This window comes from Crocuta crocuta, unplaced genomic scaffold (assembly GCF_008692635.1).
Source record: "Crocuta crocuta isolate KB4526 unplaced genomic scaffold, BGI_CrCroc_1.0 scaffold89, whole genome shotgun sequence".
Taxonomy (NCBI): domain Eukaryota; kingdom Metazoa; phylum Chordata; class Mammalia; order Carnivora; family Hyaenidae; genus Crocuta; species Crocuta crocuta.
The window spans coordinates 9,240,206-9,247,108 of NW_027551559.1; positions in this window are offsets into that span (position 1 = coordinate 9,240,206).

The following is a 6,903-nucleotide window of genomic DNA, read 5'->3' on the forward strand; positions in this document are numbered from 1 at the left end:
AATCAGGAAGCTCGTGGGGAAACAAGCCACGATGAGTCAGACACAACAGAGAAGAAAATGAAGCAACCATCATAATAAATTTCACAAAGTCCTGGGATGATTAAAACACCAAAATATGCAACAAATTATTTAATAAGAAAAAAAAGAGCATAAAACTATGGCAAAAGGACAAGCCAGATAACGAGGCAATCTTTAAAAGAAGCATGTAGAAGTAACTACAGAATTAGTGCATATAAATATGTAATTATGTAATTATTAAGAGGAGAAACAGCAGTGGATCTTTAATTATTATATATTAGGCAAATATTAGAGACAACTGAAGATGGAGCTGAGCTGGACAATGTATCTAAAGAAAATATCCAGAACATAGCGGAGACAAACAGCAAGACACGAAATTAAAACAAGGGTTGGAGACATGAACTATGGAGTAGGATGACCTAATATACCTCCATCTGGTACTAGGAGAATAAAACAATAACAAGGAAACAGTGATATTTGAAGAGATGATGACTGGTCATTTTCCAGAAAAAGTAAAAGACACAAATCTTTGTGTTAAGGAAGCCCCGTAACTCCTACCCAGCCTAAATGAGCAGCCATTGCTAGAGGCCCCACAGTGACTGTGCAGAACACCAAAGACAAAGAGGAGAGCTTCGATAGAGCCAGAAGTAGAAAGTAACTCTCAGCCTAAACTTTAATGCCTTGAAACAATATCTTCAAGAAGACATTGTCCAACAATCAGAAGCTGAGAAGTTTACCACCAGATGAAGACAGAAGATAAACTGTCTATGAAGAAAGTCATCGGGACTGAAAGTTCATCTCTCAAAAATAACAATGGAAACCAGAATACAACGGATTCTCTTCAAAGTGTTAAAAGTGTCTGCCAACCTGGGGTCAAGTGCTCAGAGCCCCTGTCTTAAAGAAAGGGGCAAAAGAAAGGTGTTTTGCTGACAAATATAAAAAGAGAGAGAGTTTACTACAACTGGAAATAAAACTTGAGTGGAAATCTGGGGCACAAGAAGAAAAGGAAAACAGAAAATGGTAAACACGAAGATAAATCAAAGCAAACAGTGCCTTAATGAAGTGAGAATAGCAAAGTCTAATTTAACATTAAGAAACAAAATACAGAAATAAAACACTAGAACTTATAAAACACCAGAATGCGTATGACTCAAGAAGGAAGTAATTAACCCTAAGGAAGTCTAAGTCTCTTACATTGTTTAGGAAGACAATAAAGATGTCTTTAATTTGGAGTTAGTCGAGTTAAAAATTCTTAAAACCCATGGAAGCCACTAAAAGAATTTAAATAAAGTGTGTATCTTCCAAACTTGTCAGGGACAAAAATGAGAGGAGAAAAAGAATTAAAGAAAGAAACAAAGGGGAAAAAATGATTACGAATAGAAAGCACATGGCAGAAATAAACCCAAAGTATACAAAATCATTTTCAAAAATGACCCGTTAGCTTAAAAACAGATTGTCAGGTTAGCTATCAAGCAATTCATCAATATGCTAATAAAAATAGACGTTCTAAAAAAACTCCAAAAGCATCCAGAAAGTTTGGAAGCAAAACACAAAAAAGAAGGAAAGGACCAACAATATTACCATAACGCAAAATCGATGGTGAGGAGAAAGACAGTATTAGTGGACATTGAAAACATTTAAGTCATCAGGAAGATACATAGATTCTCACCTTCTATGAACTTAATAGTATAGCTCCAAAATAAATTAAGGGAAGGAAGGAAGGAAGGAAGGAAGGAAGGAAGGAAGGAAGGAAGGAAGGAAGGAAGGAAGGAAAGAAGAAGGAAAATGTAAATAAGACAAATTGAAATATCTACCATCATGGTGAGAGACTATAATACGCCTTTCCCAGAAACTGAAAGATCAAACTGAACTGACCCCAAGATTCAGTGTATAAGCAACAAATTCACAGGCATCATCTATAAAACCTGTCCAAGTGATAAGCGGTAAAGCAAGTTTCAAATATTTCTAAAGACCTGGAAACTGGATCTAAAGATTTGGAATGACGTCATATAAAGGACAGTATTGAAGGAGAAAGACTTTTCTTGTGATATTTTTGCCCCAGATCCCAGGATGCAGGACAGCAGTGGACGTGTATGGACCTGGCTGTGGACTTCAGTAGACCTCTGGGGCAGAATCCAGTCCCCTAGGAGCCATCCACACAGCATGCAGATTACTTTTTTCTTTTGATTTTTCATTTAACTTTGAGTTAACATACAGGGCAATACTGGCTTCAGGAGTAGAATTCAGTGACTCATCACTCACATATAATACCCAGTGCTCATCACAACCAGTGCCCTCCTTAGTACCCATCACCCATCTAGCCCATCCCCCCCCACCTCCCTCCAGCAACCCATAGTTTGTTCTCTATTGATAAGAATCTCTTGTGGTTTCTTCAAGTAAATAAAGAGATGACAATCTAAAGGAAAAATGAGCAAAAGATGTGAATAGGCAGTTCACAGAAGAAGAAAAGCAAACAAAAAATAAGTGTGCATATGAAACCGGGTGTACTCAGCACGAGGGGAGTACCAAGGAAACATCACGGAGAACAATTTATACAACCATCGGATTGCAGCCGCCACCCTATCCGCCAATAGCAAGTGTTGGCGATGGCAGTTGCACCATGGGAAACTCACGGCGGCCGATTTGGACACAGCAACCTTCCTCAAAACTGGCTGGTGTGCACCCACCCAGCACGTTCACACCCGTACCTAAGTGCTCCAGAGAAACACCGCCATCCTCTTTGGGGCACATGTCCAAGAAGGTTCTAGAAGTTTCGCTGTAATGGATCCTGAACAAGCTGACTGTCAAGAGCAGGGGTACCTGCCCCATTCTGTGAAGACACGGCGGAGCGAGTGGGATGAAGTGCAGGGCAGCACGTGCCGGCGGTCGGCACCGCCAGGTGACCCTGGATGAGAAAAGCAGGGCGCGGCCGACTGCGTAGATGCGACCGCTCGAAGAAAGCAGTCTGTGGCTGAGGTTGCTCTGAAGCAGGCTCCTCCACAGAGTCGGGACACCGAGGCGTTTGTCTCCAGGACCAGCTTTACTCCCGCCGGCCCCATTCAGTTGGGTTCATACCTGAAAAACGGAGCACTGAATGCCGTGTGGCGAAGGTTTTTGTCTGTTCTCCATGTCTTGTCTCCCGTGTGCAGCCAGTCCCATGAAGTGGTCTCACGTTCCAAGGTCAGGAAGGACGCAGTCAGGGACGCGCATGGCCAGGCTGCCTGGGGTTCTGTTTGTTTGTTTCTTTCCCTACGGAGGGGACCCTAGCCCAGCACCAGCAAGTGACAGGACTGTAAGAGACATGGGGGACCTTACCCACGAAATTCACGGGAGAAACGGGGGTGCGGACGGGGTCAGAGAGGGCATCCGGAGCCCCCGACGGTGCCGGGCTCCCGCGTCTTAAATTGCAGCCTGGGCGCGAAGTTGTTTGCTCTGTTCCCACCCCCCGCACTCTGTTCACCTTGGGACCTGGGACCCGGGCTACATTTCGCTAAGTCAAAAGGCCTCGCTTCTTATGGGCGGGACGCTCAACATCATGAAAAGACCTGGGAAAAAGAAGTAAAATAATCACAGCGTGTGTTTCTTCTCCTTATGATGTAACTGAGGTGGAGAAGCAAACTTTCAGCTGAAAGAATCTGAAACCGGGCTTTGCGGTAGTGGCTGGGGTGAGAACTAAGCCCCGCCCCATGCTGGGTCCCTGTGCCTGAGTCCCAGGGGACCCCCTGGGACAGCTCCCTGGGGGCGCACACTGCCCCGGAGCCACCCCCCCCCCGTGGAAGGAAGGAGGAAGGAGTCAGCCGGGAGAAGGGAAGGAGACATTTTTCCAGGCCTCCGGACCTCCTGACATTTTGCTAGCAAAGATTTCCCCGAGCGGCCTCAGTCGGGCTGATGGCTGGGTTTTCAAAAGTCTCAAGGTTGCACGGGGCGGCTATTTATAGGGTGGATGTAGCCGGTTTCAGCAAAGCCAAATGAGAGTTTTGGTCTAATCTTCTGCCCTGTATTTCCTCCTGTGACCTGAAGGCTACTGGTGGAAATCTATTAAAAGACTTCCTGATTAAAAAAAAAAAAAATGTTGACATTTCACTTGGTCGGAATTGAAACCCAGAGGGATCACCTCCATTTCCGATGAGCCGGGCCTGACACGGCGTTGCCTTCGCGGCCGAGCTGCCGGGACTGCGGCCTTCACGCCCAGCAGGCCTAGTGAGCTTGCCGAGCATCTCGGGGGCCCCAGGCAGTGGTGTTCGAGGGGGCTCTGGACCAGCCCCGGGACGGCCAGACTGAGCCCCGGGCACCCATCCCTCACTGTGCGTGGCCCACGCCCGGGCAGGTGCACTAGGGTGCGGGGTGGCCCTGTGTCCTCACTGCAGAAGGGGGCCGAGCTCCGCTCTCGTCCCGGGCAGCCTGTCTCACGCCACCCCGCGTGTGCAGTTCCACGCGGCTGAGCCGTCACGCTGAGCCGTCACGCTGGCCAGCAAGGGAGCCAGTCACACGAAATGCACAGGCTGCAAGGGCTTTGCACTTGGGAATCTGAAGGCTGGGCCTCCAGAAACAGCTCGTGCTGGAAACCACAGCGCTGGCACCGAAGCTGCCCCCTCACGTTTTGAAGGGCCCTGCTCGTGCTCCAGGGCGAGCACTTCACCCACTCTCCTATGCTCCTCACAGCAGCCGAGGGTGGGCACCAGGAGCCCATTTTACAGACGAGGAAACTGACACCCAGCAGGCCGAAGTTAGGGGCTCCTCGGCACCCAGGAGGAGGCGGTGAGCTGTGATCGCGGCCCCGACTCCCAGCTCCAGACCCACTGATGTCTGGTGACGGTGCACGCATTCCCCGCAATACCATCTCAGTTAAAAGGTCTCACCACCTTACGTAAGAATTATTTCTGACCAGTCAAAACAAGACTCATATTCGGGCCTGGTTGTTCCAAACGCCGCAAGTCATCTTGAATCAATTCTCCACAACATGCAATTAAAACAAGTGTCATTTATCAACCAAAGTGAGACTAAAACAACTCTCATCCTGCCAAGATTAACTTGGAACAAAAACACTGTTATAAAGACTCTTAAGGCCATTTCTAAGCTTCTCGAGGTTGCCCAAACAAGAAAGGAAAATAAAATTAAGAGGGAAAACTAACACGAGCTCTCTGGAAGCTTTAAGATGCAAAATAATTCTCTTGCCCTCCGCCCCCTCCAAATGGGATGGTTGTTGACTCTGTCGTTATGTCAACAGACTCAGGTCCAATTAAAAAGCCATCAGCCAACCACCCAGGGAGCAGGGAGCCACCAGAGCTCCCCCGGTGTGGACAGGACCCGCAGAGAACCCAGGGCCTCAGGGAGCCATGGGGGGCGGGGGACCCAGGGCACAGAGCCTGCGGGTTTTCTGAACAGCTCTGTGTTGGGCTGCATTTCCTGGTAACATCCAATGGTCACTGACACAGCACTCAGCCCGGTGGCAACAGGGGTCTCTCTCCATCCTCAGGCCGAGTGTGCATTGGGAAGCCCCTTGCCTGGGAATGCATGGGGTCTGGGGCTTGAGGACAGCTGTCTGGCCATGTGACCTTCGGAGGGACTCTGTCCAAAGCTCCCTTGACAGCACCTTCATGGCGCTGCCCCAATGCGGAGGGCAGCACTTCTCTCCATTAAGCACATTCCAAATATGGTTCGTACCCTAACGCTTCGAAGCAGATTTTCCGGACACTCACCGGGCGCCAAGCAATTTGTTAAACCCATTTACATGTGTCTTACCAACCCTCACAATACCTACAAGATTCACTTTTATTTACTATCCCATTTTACAGATTAGGGAACTGAGGCTCAAAGGCAAGAAGAACTGAGTGGTGAGTCCAGGACATGCACCCTGAGCCCAGTCGTGTACACTTGGCCTGACCCATCACCCAGGCCCCACGACTGTTCAAACATGGGTGAAAGTTGCATCACAGAAATGGGTTTCCGTATACTTTCAAAGGTTGCTAAATACAAATAGCCAGATGGTCGTGTCTGAAACTCAGCCGGTTCTTATTTCCCATTCCTCCTCGTAAGGAGAACAGCCCCACGCAGAACCGAGGCAGTGGAGTGCTCTCAGATCTGGAAGCACTTGAAAGTAAGAGATGCTTTAGATCACTCGGCCCTCCCTCTGATAGATTAAGTGATCGGGAGAGAGGGCAGCACCCGCTCTGGAAGAGACCCAGCAGCTGCTGCAAATAAAATCCCATCTGGATGGTGTGGGGTACATTCTTGTGTCCCCCAGGCTCCCACCACGTGGCTCAGAAAAATGGGGCCAGGACCCGCAAGGGTTGGGCACCGCAGGCCGGCAGCTCAGGTCCTGAGGGAAGTGGGTCTCCATGCCTCTCTAAGAAAAATGAAAGACAAGCGCTTCACATCACCATGTTAGTGGGGTCAGATAAAGCCCTATCTGGGGATTAACCACTTCCCCCCACACAATATGCAGGAAGCATTCTCCACTCATGTGTGTTCCTCAGTATTCTTAAAATATCATTTTTCAGAAGGAACAAAATAAAGAACTTCCAACTGAAGTGATCAGCCAACTCCATGAAAAAGTGTATGTCTTTTGTCCCGTAATGAGCAGAAGCATAATCTCTCCTTGCGGTCGGATCGTTTGTAGGAATAGATGGTGGAATCAGAAGAAATTGCGTCCAATACAAAGATGTGCAAGCTGGGAGTGACAGAGCAAAGAGCTTACCGTGAGCGATCTCCCCTCCCATCCCGGAGAAAACCCCCATTCAGCGGGAATGTGAAACTCTGGTCCCATTGCAAATATCTGTGACATCAATAAAATTGGTCATTGTCAGGGTTCTATCCTGTTCAGGAGACATTTGTGGGAATAAGTCAACCCAGACCATTAAGGAACATGAAGATGTGAGTGATTGG